The following is a 15,773-nucleotide window of genomic DNA, read 5'->3' as shown; positions in this document are numbered from 1 at the left end:
GGAATTATTAACTCTGTTTCAGAAAGCTGTTCTGTGCCTCTACACACGGTTGTTTGGAAGATCTTTTGGAAGATTCATCTTGCACCTCATCCCTCCCTTTTTTAATGAACCACATCATGCTGTCAGACAATGCTGATGGACAGCATAAAGCAAGGAGAAAGGGAAATAGCACCTGAAATGACAGGCAGGGCCAAAACTTTTAGCCACCAGGAAGATTCTGATGGTACCTGGTGGCTCCAGTTTGGTCCCCTCCTCTATTGCCAACCTTCATCAGATAATGCTCCCTGCAAAATTTTAATACTGCAAAATTTAAATGCCTGCAAAATTTTAAGCCAGGGATTTTTGTGTGGTTGACATTAGTTTTCAAGCTTCACAGTGTCTTGTAGGTCCTGTGAAAGAAAGAGAAGAGAGATGTGGGAGTGATTTCGTGCTTCCCCTGCCCTGCTGGGGTGATGTTTCTCAGTTTCCACAGGGAGACTCCACACATACCTTCTCTTATAGAGACTCTGGCAAAAGTATCAGAGTGTGTAGAGTATCTTATTTTCTCTGCAGAATTTTCAGCCAACAATGTCAGACTGCTTTGTAGCCTTTAACTAGTCAATCTGAACTATTGCTGTCAAATAGAAAGACTACACAGACATTGACCACTTCACCCCAGCCTTGAAGCATAGTCACCAGCAGTATGAAAGAACTACAAAACATCCTCATATTCTGTGTATTGACAGTCGGGTCATGGTCAGGTTTTGATGTACACAGCAGGGAATTTATATGTATCATAAAAATTTATCTATGGTGAAGTCAGAAGGATCAAATTTTTATGTCCTAAAGCAAAATGCTACTGCAGTAATCTACTCCGAGATAAGAGTGTCATGTCTAACAGTTCAGGCCTAGTAGAGACATCAATATACTCTGAGATAAGCAATAGCTACCCAAAGGGCTGGTACTAGTCACTGTACTACACGTTTACTTTGTATCTCTGAGCCACTAAGATTGTGTTCACTTACTTTATTACATTTTACATAGTGATTTCATATTTAAAAAAAAAAAATTCAAGAGCTGAAAGGATAATTTTCCATTCTCTCATTTTTAGAACTAGCCTAACTAGTATTTTGGTCCAAGAATGGTAGAGCCTTTTAATTTCCTATCCTGTCATTAGAAAAATTTGAAAAAAAAATTTGCCATTTCTAGCAGCCAGGAATTAATGACAGTAATCAACCAGCTTATTATTATCAATGGAAATAACAATTTTGACTATAAGTCAAAGTATGCATGACAGTCATGAGGATGCTTCCATGCAGTAAAAGTTCTGGAAAGCATTTAGGTGGCTTAGGGAATTTTCCATATGGCTCTGGGAAGCAGATATTAAGGAAACTCTGCAACCTTTTGAAAGAATATTGCATGTTCTCCTTTCTCCTCAGAGTTCCAGGTTTCGTGATTACAGCCTCAACTCACCCCAAATAATAAGGGAATCACATGCCACTCTACACTGACATCAAGAACCCATTTCACAGTTTTTGGCTGGTGGTTGGATGGAGGTAGAAGGGTAAAGGAAGGTTCATACAGCATTGCAGAAATGTAGTCTGAAGTTCCTCCCACTGCAGCAAAGCCCAAGACCATTTATGTGCTTTGCTGAATTCTGTGAGTTTAGAATCTTTAGGAAAGTACATGGAAACCCACAGGACCCAGAACATCCACTCACCAAAATTAACCACTGCAAAGCTCACAAAGAATTGGGGCTCCCAGGCTCTGTCTAGGCTCTGCCTGCTAGAGTCTATCCAAGGGTGTTTTGAAGTTGAAAATCTCCAGCATCTGAAGTCCAGGTTTCCTCCACCTCAGTTTAAACTGACTATAAATGCAGTCTGCTCTTGACTAGGTCAGAGCCTTCTGGAAAATCCCAAGATCCTTACAAGGCAGGATCCACATAATGCTTTCTGGTCCTAGAAGATCAGGAGGCTGGTGGAAAACTGCACAAAGTATCAGGACATCATAATGCCCCAGGGAAGCCTTCAGGTAGTAGTGTGAGCAAACTGTTGAGTCCCGAATCTGCAAGAAGCACAAAACCCAGACAGACTTGAGATAATCTCCTCCACCTCCATTTTCCGATCAGGTAGATTTCTTCTTCCCATTTCTCCCACTGGCTTCTAACTGTTTCAGCAATTAGAGACCTTCTACTTGTCAATGTCCTTGTATTCTTTTTGTGTGTGCTCTTTACTTAATTAGGTCTGCTGCAGGGAGATTAGACGAAGTAAGCCACTGTGGTCCCTTCCAACCTCACCCATTCCATGATTCTTCCCCACATATGATATACCTCTAATATTCTCTTGGAGAGCATCTGACCTTGACTTAGGCAGCTAATCCCAATCTTCTCACTCTGCTGTAGGCAGAGTAGAAATTCCCTTTTTCCTCTGGTTTGCTTAATCCCTGATATTGATTCTGGCTTTGGCTGCTGCCCTCCACAGTGGAGGCATCCCTCCAGGAAAAGAGATTCAGTGTCAGCAAAGGCCAACATTTTCCTATCCACCAGCCCCATTAGGTTGAGATCCTCCCTTCCCTGGGAAGAACTGTTTCTTCTTGGATTCTTCCTACTTGCCTAAATAGAACACACATCACCAACTGTTGCTTATTCAGAGAAAATTGCTATCATTCCTTTAATATGAAACAGATCAATATAGCAAAGACTTGGAGCAATTGAATTAGAAATTAATAGGAAAAAAACAGAAGATGGAGAGAAGAAAAAATCCCACCCAAATCACAAATGAAACAACCCCTGCCCTCAATCTTATGCTTAAGCCAAGAAATATATTAAAATTTGGTTTTAAGTTGTAAGTATTGGCAAGCAAAGTCAATCCTAGAGCAATCACAGAGGAATAAAATAGCAGCCATAAAAACCAGGCTGGATACTGTGAGATAAACTCCTTCACATCCATTTACACGATTAATAACTACCAGAATAACTGCAATTTATTTAGAAGTTGAAATCAAATCATAAATCAGTCCTCAGCCACATGTTAAACAAAAAATACTAATTTTAAAACATGATTGCTGAGTGCGACATTAGTAATTGTAAATTAGTAATTGCATGTTGCAAGTACAGATGCTTATCCCTTTGGTTTGTTCACAGTTCTGCATGCGTATTTTGCGCTACCATTTGGTCCCCAGAGGTGTCACATTCCATGTTACTTATTCCCAGGGTAGTGTATTACAGCCTGCTCATTTCCATGAACCTACTTGGCATGTTTGCAATGGACTTGTGCTGTATCATTTGCCCAGGGGTCACATATATGGCTAGCAGTCCTTCTTGGAGTCTAAACAGAGACTTTTCCAGGCTGCAGCAGTGAGGTTTTGTGCTGATAGAACAACTTCTAAATACCATTGGTAATTACAATGACAAAGCAAAACACATGGCTCCTGTTCACAGGGCATTAGTATGTGTGGCTGTAAACTCAATCTTCACTAAAGGTTTTACTTACTATTTCATGCTTACAGTTTGTTCCAGAAGAGAGGGAATGTGTTGCATCCAAGACAGACATGCAGTTGCTTACTGTCTGTGACGGTTTGCTGCTCTGGAATAGATGCGGTGAGGACGAGGCAAGAGGTCATGCCTGTTTCCCTCTCTGGTTGCTCATGGCAGGTATTGCATATGGACTTTTTCTTCATCTCTTGTAACTTAGTTTAGACCTTGGATGTGACTCAAGAAACTGATCCAGAAATTAACTCTGTTATATTCACCCTGAGAGAAAAAGCAACTGCTTCCTCCCCTCTTATCCATTGCAACCTTCATGCAGAGTAAGATTGAGGTTTAGTGGAATTCTTGTATCCCTGCATTTGAGGTAATTGCTCTTCAAAAAAGAGAAGTCCCATAACACATGCAATATTCATGCACCATGGGGGATTTTCTTCAGCTTCACTGAGCTTTGGATTAAGCTTCATATAATTTGAAACTTTCCACAGTCTCAGACCTCATTGCTTTTGGCCTTTCTACAAGCCTGCAAGGGACCCAGAAGCATACACACACCACACATCTCTCCCTCCCCACCTCAGCAGGATTTCACTTAGCTCCATCTCCATCTTAATTCACCAGTTGACCAAATGATATTTTGAGTGAGGCCAATTCCACATTTGCTCATCAATACTGCATTTCACATCTCAGCCCTAGAGATTTCTATATTTATCTTGTCTGGGATTACAGGGAGGACATAAGGAGACTGTAAGCAGCTTGCACCATTCTCCTTGACTTATCAAAGGATTCTGGTATGGAAACAGTGCTGGCTGTTTGTAAATGAATTTGCAAAACAAACATAAATACAGACAGACACACCAAGTTCCCATACAGTATAACAAAACATACATGATATGATATATGGCTGAAAAATATTTTGATTACATTTCTTTGCATCTCATGTAATAAGATTCCTGTCCATGGCAAAGCAGGAAGTATCCTTCTACAGGATTTCCCTGAAGAAAATACGAAGGTACATCTTCTGTGCACATCTACTATGAGTAACACTTCATGCATGCCATACAATTATCTCCATTTCAGGTGAAATCTATGGGACACTGCTGAGGGCTTGAAAGATTTAATTCTACCTCCATTTCCTTTGGGATAATTCTGGATTATGCTATCTAGTGACTTTGCCTTTATGATTCAATTTTTTAAGCACTTACTTGGACAGCTATCAAGTATCCTTTAGGACTCCCACAGACAGAGAAGCAGACTCACTGTAACCATATGGGGCCAGAACTATGATTAACTTTCAAGTCAATGTGCCTGTAGGAAAGAACTGTATGTTAGACATGTTTCTTCCACTGCAACCAGAAAAACAAAAACAACGTTTAAAAGTGGCCTCTGGATTTGGATGCCCAGCATAAGACATTTTTTTCTGGCATGCAAAAATCACTGATACTTTCATAATTTTGGAAGCTGGTGGTCTGCTGTCCCTAAACCAGTTGTTTCATACACAACTCCTACTGAAATTACTCATTTGACACATGGTAATAGGGTCTAAATCACAATCTCCTTTTGTAATGCTATGACCGGCCTTTCCTGCTGTTTTTTGCATCATTAACCTTTAGGTTTTGGTTTCATTGACTTTATCTGTCATTTCAATTTACAAGGGAATGACACCAAGATAGGCACCTCAGTTGGAGAGTTTGGAATGGGTAATTGTTCCTCATTTGCCTACGAAATTCTCTATAGCTGTTTCTGTCACTCTGTAAGGCTTTCCGGAGACCTCTAGAATGATGATCTTTATCTGAAAGCTTTCCTGATCCCAAAAGCCAACAGCTCCTTGACTCCAAAGAACCAGGATTTCTTCATTGCTTGACAGAGCATCTCCTACAGTGGCAGTCTGCATGCTTTTACCCCTGAACACCCCACTGCTCACACCTCACTGTCATTCCTCTGGGCCTACCAATACTCTACCACCAGCACCTACATCCGCTGTAACTTTCAACAAAGCACCAAGGGCACCTCCTTCCCTACCTTCCCCCTGCCTGATTATCACATTTCATTGCCTTTCAACTTCCTGGTGCATTCTGTGAAACATAAGCTTTACATATGGATGGTGAGCAGTCTATGAATGAAACAGACTGGTTGAAATGCAAATAATGGTTAGTAGTCACAAGCAGACCAACCCAAAGAAGACCCTTCCTAAGTGACTTCATGTGCAACTCATTGGCCTTACGTTGGAATAGTGTCAGTGCTTTAGAAACGTGACAGAGCTTGTTTATAACATATCTATTTTTAGGTCCCATGAACTAATTTCATTCTCCCTCAAACACAATTTCAGTCAGATTACTCACATGCCAACTTGGACTGGATGCAGTAGTGGGACAGAAAGGGCTGTATGGAAACAGTGTAAGGCCCACACGTTAGTTGTGAGGCTAGCAGGTGAAGACCAGGCCAGGGAGGTATGGGTATTCAGATGTCCCTGGTTCCCAGCAGCTAAGGCTGCTTGCACCTTTGCAGAAATAGTGGACTGAGGATCCGGATGCTGTTATCTCAGCTTGTGTCAAAGAGGGGCAAGGGCATCTTCTAGCTTTGTCTCAAGAGTGTATGCAAGGCAGGATTTGGAAGGAATTTTGGCTCAGCACTTCCAGAATACACATGCTAGCAGGTGTCTACAGTGCAGAAAATAAGATGGCACCTTGCAGCGGGCTACTTTTGTAGGCCCAAAGTGCCAAGGAGAAGTAAATGCACTGTGACCAAGGCAGGGCTGCTTTAGCCATGCTGGTGTACAGTCATTTCACGATTACAAGCTGCACTGACTGTAAGCTGCATCTCTGGGTGTTGGCAAACATTTCGTTCTTTGTCCATAAATAAGCCGGACCTGAGTATAAGCCGCTCTGTCATTCGCAGCGAGGACCCGCGTGCAACAAAGTTGCCAAATACTAACAGAACCGTGGCAGGGCGGGGTTTACCGGCTCGGCTCGAGCTGCGCAGGCTCGGCCCGCTCGGGGCTGCCGACAGGGCCGGGTGGCCCAGCCCGGCGCTGCCGCTCGGCGGGGCCGCTCGGGGCCGGCCGCCGCCTCTGGGCTCGCTCTCCCTGGCCCAGCGCTGCCCCGTGGTGGCAGACAGGGACGGAGCACCCCGCCTTCTCCCCGAGCCACGGCCATGGCGGCACGCGACCACCACGCGACCACCACGCGACAATCCCCCGACGCCAGCCCCACCCTCCCCACGCGGGCCCCCCCAACGCGAGCCCGCCCCCACGCAACGCCCCCCCCCAAGCCCCCCCCACACGACCGCCACGCGAACCCCCCCCCCCCCCCCGCCCCCCACGGGTGCCCGCCCCCCCCCCATCGTGAGCTCCTCCCCCCACGCAACCCCCTCACAGGCAACCCCCCCTCCACGCGAGCCCCCCCGCCACGCGAGCGCCCCGCGAGCCTCCCACCACCCGAGCCCCTCCCACGCGAACCCCCCTCCCGACGCGAGCTGCCCGCCCAACGCGAGCCCCTCCCACGCGAGATTTTTCCACGCGAGATTTTTTTCACGCGAGTTTTTTCACGCAATGCATTATGGGTAGGCGGGGCCGCAATGCATTATGGGTAGGCGGGGCCGCAATGCATTATGGGTAGGCGGGGCCGCAATGCATTATGGGTAGGGGGCCGCCGCAATGCATTATGGGTAGGGGCCCGCCGCAATGCATTATGGGTAGGCGGGGCCGCAATGCATTATGGGTAGGCGGGGCCGCAATGCATTATGGGTAGGCGGGGCCGCAATGCATTATGGGTAGGCGGGGCCGCAATGCATTATGGGTTGGGGGCCGCCGCAATGCATTATGGGTAGGCGGGGCCGCAATGCATTATGGGTAGGGGGCCGCCGCAATGCATTATGGGTAGGCGGGGCCGCAATGCATTATGGGTAGGCGGGGCCGCAATGCATTATGGGTAGGCGGGGCCGCAATGCATTATGGGTAGGGGGCCGCCGCAATGCATTATGGGTAGGCGGGGCCGCAATGCATTATGGGTAGGGGGCCGCCGCAATGCATTATGGGTAGGCGGGGCCCGCAATGCATTATGGGTAGGGGGCCGCCGCAATGCATTATGGGTAGGGGGCCGCCGCAATGCATTATGGGTAGGGGGCCGCCGCAATGCATTATGGGTAGGGGGCCGCCGCAATGCATTATGGGTAGGGGGCCGCCGCAATGCTTTATGGGTAGGCGGGGCCGCAATGCATTATGGGTAGGGGGCCGCCGCAATGCATTATGGGTAGGCGGGGGCCGCAATGCATTATGGGTAGGGGGCCGCCGCAATGCATTATGGGTAGGCGGGGCCGCAATGCATTATGGGTAGGGGGCCGCCGCAATGCATTATGGGTAGGGGGGCCGCCGCAATGCATTATGGGTAGGCGGGGCCGCAATGCATTATGGGTAGGGGGCCGCCGCAATGCATTATGGGTAGGGGGGCCGCCGCAATGCATTATGGGTAGGGGGCCGCCGCAATGCATTATGGTAGGGGGCCGCCGCAATGCATTATGGGTAGGCGGGGCCGCAATGCATTATGGGTAGGGGGCCGCCGCAATGCATTATGGGTAGGCGGGGCCGCAATGCATTATGGGTAGGGGGCCGCCGCAATGCATTATGGGTAGGGGGCCGCCGCAATGCATTATGGGTTGGCGGGGCCGCAATGCATTATGGGTAGGGGGCCGCCGCAATGCATTATGGGTAGGCGGGGGCCGCAATGCATTATGGGTAGGGGGGCCGCCGCAATGCATTATGGGTAGGCGGGGCCGCAATGCATTATGGGTAGGCGGGGCCGCAATGCATTATGGGTAGGCGGGGCCGCAATGCATTATGGGTAGGGGGCCGCCGCAATGCATTATGGGTAGGCGGGGCCGCAATGCATTATGGGTAGGGGGCCGCCGCAATGCATTATGGGTAGGCGGGGCCGCAATGCATTATGGGTAGGGGGCCGCCGCAATGCATTATGGGTAGGGGGGCCGCAATGCATTATGGGTAGGCGGGACCGCAATGCATTATGGGTAGGCGGGGCCGCAATGCATTATGGGTAGGCGGGGCCGCAATGCATTATGGGTAGGCGGGGCCGCAATGCATTATGGGTAGGGGGCCGCCGCAATGCATTATGGGCTTGGGACCGCCGTTTGTGGGGAATAAACTGGGGGTCCCAGTGGGGGCTCTGGGCCGCCCCCATTCAAAATTTGAGCAGTTTTGAGCAGGGGGGACGTTTTAAGGGGCGACCTCAAAACTGCCCCGCTGAAGAGGGGCAGGGTCCCGTTTTTGGGGAGGAGGGTAGCCTGTTTTTGGGAGTAGTCTCTATTTTGGAAGGTTCCATTTTCGGGATGGGGGCCCGTTTTTGGAAGGTCCCATTTTTGGGAGGAGACCTCATTTTGAGGAGGGGTCGCATTTTTTGGAAAGTCCCGTTTTTTGGACGGAGCCCCCATTTTTGGGGAGGGGGTCCCGGCCATGTCCGAGCCCTTCAGCCATTTCATGCACGCCCTGGTGCGGGCGCTGCCCCCTGTGGGTTCTGGGGGGGATCGTGCCTGTTGTCCCCCCACCCTTTGACCCGCCCGGTCCACACCCCAAGTTCAGGCGGCTCTGTGGATCCGCGGGTCTCTGGGGATTCTGTGGGAGGGTTGTGCCCGCTGTCCCCCTCCCCGCCATGACCCCTTTGTTCCCCTCCCCAGCTCCCGGGGCTCTGGAGGATCACTGCAGGTTCTGGAGAAGTTGTGCCCGCTGTCCCACCCGCCCCCCCTGGGATCCCCCTGCCCCCCTCCCCAGCTCGTGGGGCTCTCTGTGGATCTGCGGGGAGGGGGCTCTAACCTGGTGTCCTCCCCCCCTGCCATGACCCCCCCCAACCCTTGCCCCCTCCCCCAGCTCGGGGGGCTCCGGGAGGTGCTGGAGCAGCTCCAGCTCTGCGTGCTGTCGGTGACGGACGAGGGGGCGGCGCTGGACGGGGGTGATGTTCTGTTCACCGGTGAGTCTGGGGGGCAACCAGCACCCCGGGACCCTCCTGGGACCCCTTCCCGGACCCTCCGGGGGTCCCAACCGCCCCCTGCCCCCCAGAGTCCAGGAATTCTTTGTGGGAATCTCGCCCTGGACCAACCTGCGAGGGGCCGAGGCCGTGGCCGACGCGTTCAGGGTGAGACCCCCAGGGGGCTTGGGGGGCTCAGATCCCCTGGGGGGGTTTGGGGGGCTCTGGGTGGGATTTAGAGGGAATATCAGAGGGAATTTGGGGGTTCAGACCTGCAGAGGGTTTGGGGGGATCTTGGGGGAAATTCAAGGGGCTTTGTAGGTTTTTGGGGGGAATTTGGGGGCAATTTGCGGGGGCTTTGGGGGGTTAAGGGGGCTCTGGGTGGTTCAGACCCTCGAAAATTTTGGGGTTCGAACACCTGGGGGGTTTGGGAGAAATTTGGAGGGGCTTTGGGGCGATCTTAGGGGAAGTCTTTTTTGAGGGTTTTTTGGGGGGGGGTTTCTCGGTGTCTGCAGTGGTTCCAGGGAGGTTTCTGGGGGTCCTGAACCCACCCCACGCCCCCTCCCCAAGACTTCACGGTGTCCATGCTGCAGCCATGGCGCGCCCGCCGGGCCCTCAGGGTGGGGAGGGGGCTTCAGGGGGAAAAATCCCAATTTGGGGTGGGGGCTTAAGGGGGGGAGGAAATCTCAATTTGGGGAGGGGGGAGAGGAGGGGGAGACCCCCCAAGGGGGCCCCAAAATACTCAATGAGGCCCCAAAAACTCAATGAGATCCCTAAAGGGATCCCAAAATTCGGTGAGAGCCCGAAAACCTCTGAGACCCCAAAATCCCAGTGGACCCCAAAATGGCCCCCTAAAAAACCGGGTGAGAGCCCCAAAAAACCAAGTGAGACCCCCAAACTGCTCCCAAAACCCCCCTGAGACCAACAAAGGGCCCCCCAAAATTCAATGAGACCCTTGAAGGGACCCCCAAAATTCGGTTGAGGCCCGGAAAAAACCCAGTGAGACCCCAGAAGGGCCCCCCAAAAAACCCCCCCGAGACCCTCAAAAACCTCCTGAGACCCCCAAAATTCCCCTGAGATTGCCACAAGGGGTCCTCCAAAAACTCAATGAGATCCCCCGAGCAGGCCCCCGAAAAGTCAATGAGAGCCCAAAAACCTCTGAGACCCCAGAAGGGCCCCAAAAACTCAGACACCCCCAAGCAGCCCCCCAAAAACCTGGTGAGACCCCAAAAATCCTGGTGAGAGCATCAAAAAACCTGGTGAGAACCCCAAAAAATCCACTGAGACCCCTGAAAAAATGCTGCAATACCCAAAAACACACTGAGACCCCTGAGCAGCCCCCAAAAACTCAATGAGGCCCCCAAAACCCACTGGGATCCACAAAAGCCCAGTGGGACCCCTGAACAGCCCCCAAAAAAACCCAGTGAGACCCCTAAAAAACCAGGTGGGACCCCCAAAAAACACACTGAGACCCCCCAAGGGGCCCCCAAAAAACTCAATGAGACCCCTGAAGAGATCCCAAAATTCGGTGAGAGCCCAAAAACTTCTGAGACCCCAGAACGGCCCCCAAAAAACCTGGTGAGGCCCCAAAAATACCAGTGAGACCCCCAAACTGCTCCCAAAACCCCCCTGAGACCCCAAAGGGCTCCAAAAATCTCAATGAGACGCTTGAAGGAACCCACAAAATTCAGTGAGGCCCGAAAAAAACCCAGTGAGACCCCAGAACTGTCCCCCAAAACCCGCCCTGAGATCCTCAAAAACCTCCTGAGACCTCCAAAATTCCCCTGAGACCCCCCAAGGGGACCCCAAAAACTCAATGAGACCCCCGAGCAGGCCCCAAAAGTGAGAACCCAAAAACTTCCGAGACCCCAGAACGGCCCCAAAAACTCAGTGAGACCCCAGAAAACCCGGTGAGACCCCCAAAAAACCGCTGCAATACCCAAAAACACACCGAGACCCCTGAGCAGCCCCCAAAAACTCACTGAGACCCCCTGAGACCCCCCAAAACCCCCCTGAGCCCCCCACCGCTCACCATGTGCAGGTACTTCTCAGGGTCCGTGACGCTGATGTCCATCAGTTTGATGTTCAGGTATTGGGGAGGGGGCAAGGGAGAGGTCAGAGGGGTCTGAAAACCCACCAGGACCCCCCCAGACCACCCTGGGACACCCCCACTCACCTGATCCACTGAGTGCAGTGTCCCACAGATGCTGGGGAGAGATACGGGGGGATTTGGGGAGGAGTCTCAGGGGGTTCCGGGGGGTCCCAGGGACTTTTGGGGGGGTGGTCACGGGTGGGGCTTGGGGGGGTTCTGGGGTCCCTCTGAATTTGGGGAGGGGTCCCTGTGAATTTGGGGAGAGGGAACACAGGGGGTCAGAGACTCCCAGAGACCCCCCCAGACCCAAAAAACTTCCACAGGGACCCTCAAAAACCCCCCTGAAATCCCCAGACCCCATAGAGCTCCCCAGAGACCCCAGACTCCTCTGGAGCTCCTGCAGGGCCCTGGGCCAGAACCTGGTGGGGCACGGGGGGGGTCAGAGACCCGTCCTGAAACCCCCCAAAACCCCCATTACCCCCCCAAATCCCCTCTGTCCCCCCCAAAACCCCTCTCTACCCCTCCATAACCCCCAGAAACCCTTCTTTCCCCTCCAAAACCCCCCTCTGTACCCCCCATAACCTCCCCAAATCCCCCATAACCCCCCTGTACCCCCCCTAACAACCCCCCTAAACCCCTCAGGGACCCCCAAATCCCCCCCAAACCCCCTCTCCGGGCGGGGGTCCCAGGTCAGGAGGTGTGGGGTGGTCTGGGGAGAAGCGGGCGGCAATCAGGACACGGGCAGGGATGTCAGCGGAGTGGGGGGAGGCAGCAGCAGCACCGGGGGGTGGTCATGGCTGAGGGGGGAGATGGGGGTCATTGGGAGGGTCCTGGGGTGGGATTTGGGGGTCCTGAGTGGTCACAGCTTCAGCCAGAGCCTGAGGTTGTGGCTGTTACGATGGGCACCTGGGTTAGGAAGAGACAAAGTTACACGGCATGTCTGTGAGCGAGGTGGGTGTGGCCATGTGCTGTGAGATGTGCAAATCCATCTGCTGCACTTGTGAAAAGTCTCAAAGGCTCACAAATGGACATTTTACACCGTATTGCCTTCAAACCACCCCCACCCACTCTAAGGTAACACCTAACTGGATAGCCTGCTCACCCTCCCTCTCCTGGTCACAGTCCTCCCTTTACTCGCCTGAAGCTTCAACCTCAGACATATTTAACACAGGTCAGATGCCTTTTGTCATACAACAAAGGTGCTGAAAAAAATCTCAGGTGTCATACTTTACTCAACCTGAAATTTCAGGAACCAGTATTCCACCAAAAAAAAAAAAAAAAAAAAAAAAAAAAAGAAAAAACACAAAAAAACCCCAAGAACAACTAAAAATTACAAAAGCATCTTATCACCTATGAACACACAACCCAAAACTATGAACTTAAATGTTCATTGTATTTAACGCCATTTTCTTCACACAATCGTCAAAGCCTCTGCTTTAGATGCCCAAAAGCATCTACTGAAAAACAAACTGAGATAAGGTGAAACACCCTCTTCATTGAAATGAGAGGAGAACCCTTATCCCAGCTGATTCCCAGAGAGGGAAGGGAGGCCATTGGCAAAGGCTGTGGTTAATATACCCCTCATTGGGACCCCCTCTCGTTTGCACGAGGTATAAAAGGCCTCAGAATAGCTGCAGCTGTTTGGCTCCTCAGACTTGAATTCGAGGTGAGGAAATTCAACAAGAGAAAGGTGAGTCATTTTTCAATGCAAACAATTTTACAGGAAATGCACATGCTTTCCTTTTTGCAACAAGTGCGTTCAGAAAAAGGGGTAAAAATTGCATCAGAAATAAAACTTTGTGTTTCGGCAGCGTAGCTAGCTAATGTAGAGCATTTGTTAGGTGGCAAAATTAGTCCTTAGTCAATGCAAAAACTTACTACACGTGTAACTAACTAGGATGGACAAGAACAGGAACGACAAGAATGGTTAAGTGTCACAGAGACCTCTATTCAGGGCTATCTATGTTTAAAAAAAAAAACCACGAAAAAGAGTAAATTCTCTGTGAAGTAATTCTCACCCACCCACACATGTCCATCCTGGGCAGCACCTGAAACAATGTGGGAAAATGAGAGTGTTTTCTGTCAGAAAATTAGTAACTATAATAATAATAATAATCAGAACTTCTGGAGAAATTTAATAGCATCACTTTCATATGATAAGCACAGGCCCTGCCATCCTTCCGGCCCACGTGAAAACAGGAGGGAGAACTACAGGAAAACCAGAGTCCCCGATTTGAATGTATTTCCTAAAGACTCTACTGCACTGGATGCTCTTTGTGTTCTTTTAAAAAATGGATTGCTGCTAAAACGTCCCAGGCCCAATTTTATCAGCCACAGCCAGGACCGGGTGAGCTACAGCTGCAGAGCCAGGGAGATGCAGGAACTCAGCACCCCAAAGGTAAGAGCAGGGGAAGCGGGGTTTTTCTGCTTAACCTATATTTCAGTTCTGCTTCCCTTCACGGCTCCTATTCTGCCAAGGTCAGTTCTATTTTCAGAAGCCTGTGTCCCCTGTAGCCAAGGCTGGAAATCCTCACTTAGGATTTCCACATCACATCTGGATTTGCCAGGAAGCGTGCACACGCCGATGCGCATTTCTGTGATAGGTCACGCAGAAATCAAGCCAGAAAAAACCCAAACCAAACAACAGCCCACAAAACAGAGAGCTTAGTGCGGCTTCATCTTCATGTTCTGCCCAGGGATGGAGAGAAAGGGGGAAAACTGTTCTTCCAGTTCTGCACCGAGCAGTTTGAAAGAGCCAGCACTGCCCTCAGCTGCAGCTGTGCAGTCTCTCCCTCCTTCCCCGTGTCCTGCTTTGGAGGACAGGTTAAGGGGGTCTCAGGCAAAGATACGCGTTAAGCAATAACAGTTCTTCACTAAGATATCTACAGGACATCCAAACCACCACCAGCTATGACAATTAGCGACAGAACAGAGCAGCAGAACGAGTTCCAGCCCCCCTCGGCCCCAGGCGCCGTCTCCGCGCTCTCGGTCCCGGCGGGTCCCCCCCCGCAGCTGCGGAGGGCAGGACAAGGGCCCAGGTGGGAGAGGGATGGAGGAGGGACCCCCTGCTTACCTGTGGCTCAGAGGGGTGTCCGGAGGTGGCAGGCTGCTCGGGGCACAGCGGCAGGGCGGCGGCGAACGTGGCTCCCCGCTCGGGGATGGCCGGGGGTCAGAGCCCCGCGCACCTTCCTGCCCGAGCACCGAGCGAGAGAGAGACAGAGAGCGTGTCCCGGGCACACAGAGCTTCCCCGTCCTGCCCCCAGCCCGCCCCTGCTCTCAGGTGTCCTCCCCGCCTCTCCTTGTGTCATTAAGCACCGTCCTAGGGTGTAGCCAACGACTTTCTTAACATTACAATGGGGACAAGGGCACAGAGAATGGCAGAGGACACCCAGCCCAGGAGCCTGACTGCTGAGCGGCTGGAGGCGCTCCAAAAGAATCACACCCAGCACCCAACCCCTGCCATGCCAAAGCTCGCAGGTAAAGGAGCAGAGGAGTGGCACAGAGGGGTCCAAAAGTGCCTAAGAGAGGTTCAAGTTCACTGTGTTTGGCAGGGTTATTTGAAACTGTGATATATGTTGTTATAATTCGTGTTCATATATAAGAATGTTGTATAAAATAAAGAAATAAAGTAAGAGAATCTTTCAGCCACTGCCAGCAGCCGGAGCCATAGACAAAGGTCTTAATTAGCATATCAACAAACCTAGCTCAACGATCGATCCTGAAACCACTCCAAACCGATCAGGAACCATCATCGCTAAAGAACTGTCAAGTACCAGAGATCAGGCAGCCGGGAGTTCCCCCCACACCAATGCCAGCTCCCGTAAAATCTTTCCACTGGGAAAAATTACATTCCAAAGCTTCGGTTCCCCGTAAGCGAGAATCAGCCCTCCCAAGGAAAATTACACATCATCAGGATTGATCGACGCGCAGGAAGGACCTTTGTCCAGGTTTAATCTGAATATGAGAAACCCCAGCAGAAAAGCGCTGTGATTACCTTACCATCGTGGGTGGAAAATTTCCAATCATTATCAATTCTGACCTGAATGGGCCTTTAGAGCAACAATCAATGCCACATTTACTAAACGAGCAGGAACATCCCCCTGATGCTACATTAAGCATTTATAAAATATAACAATCACTTAAATGATTAAGTTATGATTCCATAGCTTTTTCTGCATTGTCTCGGTGTAATAGACATAATTGCAGGATATTGTATGTGATAATTTACCATTATTAAAAAAAAAAAGAT

The 15,773-nt window shown here is 50.7% G+C and overlaps 1 long non-coding RNA gene across 1 annotated transcript; it reads right to left on the bottom strand.

Annotated features, from left to right (window-relative positions):
- Positions 1-1,121: 1,121 nt before the first annotated feature.
- On the bottom strand, positions 1,122-11,700 carry LOC116994198. The gene is made up of 5 exons (XR_004417432.1): positions 11,609-11,700; positions 11,465-11,495; positions 4,666-4,768; positions 3,471-3,698; positions 1,122-2,043 (listed from the first exon to the last, which is right to left on the bottom strand). It is a non-coding gene; the product is annotated as an uncharacterized LOC116994198 (long non-coding RNA).
- Between the last annotated feature and the right edge of the window lie 4,073 nt (positions 11,701-15,773).

Source organism: Catharus ustulatus, chromosome 3 (assembly GCF_009819885.2).
Source record: "Catharus ustulatus isolate bCatUst1 chromosome 3, bCatUst1.pri.v2, whole genome shotgun sequence".
NCBI lineage: Eukaryota > Metazoa > Chordata > Aves > Passeriformes > Turdidae > Catharus > Catharus ustulatus.
This window is presented reverse-complemented; position numbering and strand designations above follow the sequence as displayed.